The sequence below is a fragment of the Octopus bimaculoides genome, chromosome 4, assembly GCF_001194135.2.
Source record: "Octopus bimaculoides isolate UCB-OBI-ISO-001 chromosome 4, ASM119413v2, whole genome shotgun sequence".
Lineage (NCBI taxonomy): Eukaryota > Metazoa > Mollusca > Cephalopoda > Octopoda > Octopodidae > Octopus > Octopus bimaculoides.
In genome coordinates this window covers 137,541,082-137,542,034 of record NC_068984.1, presented here as the reverse complement: position 1 = coordinate 137,542,034, position 953 = coordinate 137,541,082, and positions in this window count along the sequence as shown.

Below are 953 nucleotides of genomic sequence, written 5' to 3'. Positions count from 1 at the left end.
GTTTGTCTAGGAGTGAGAGGAATTTTTACCAATGTTAGTTTTCATATTAAAGATCAATACATACATATATATATATATATATATATATATATATATATATATAATACAAAGAATATATATGCATGTATACACATATATGTACATACTTACATCTACATGTGTATATAGATGCATATAAGAGTACAGGACGTTAGAACAATGAACTACAGACCACAGAACAAACACATGGGAAAACAGATAGCCACTTGGAATTAATCCTTCGTCAGCTGCCTCTATTCTAACAAGACGTTTCGAAGATAAGGCAGAACATACTCTAGAATAGTCTCTTCCTGAGTAACAGTATCCAGTTCACAATGCCTGAAAACTTGTTTTCAGAAGAGACCGGGAAAGAAGTGGACCCATACTTCCCCAAACGGATTCAACGCTCAGCTAGTCTATTTTATCATGAACAAAATGTGGATTAACAGCTGCCACAACTGTGAAGCATGCAACACTTTCTTTGGTGTATCATCTGACCATCGAAAGGTAACATCTAAGCTTCAGGTGAGCCACAGAGCAAACAAGATAAAAGTAACCTCAAGACCGCCCTACAACTGGGCTATTCTGACGTACAACGAGAAAGTCCGAAATGACTTCTTGATCAAACACAGAAATCGCTTCGATGCATTACAAGATGCAAACGAAGATCACACACCGAGCGCAACATACCTCAACTTCGTTCAAGATCATTATGTAGCAGCTGAAAAATGCATCGCAGAAAAGAATTAACATAAAGGAAATAACCAAACAGCACAACAGGAATCCTATGGGAAGAAACTTAAATAGAAAACTGAAGGCGCTGAAAGAACTTAATGCATTATATCAGACGGAACAGCAAAGATACATTCAAAGCCAAATCGACAAAATCAAAAACGCAGCAGACAACAAACAGTCTTTCTTATCGTGGCACACAG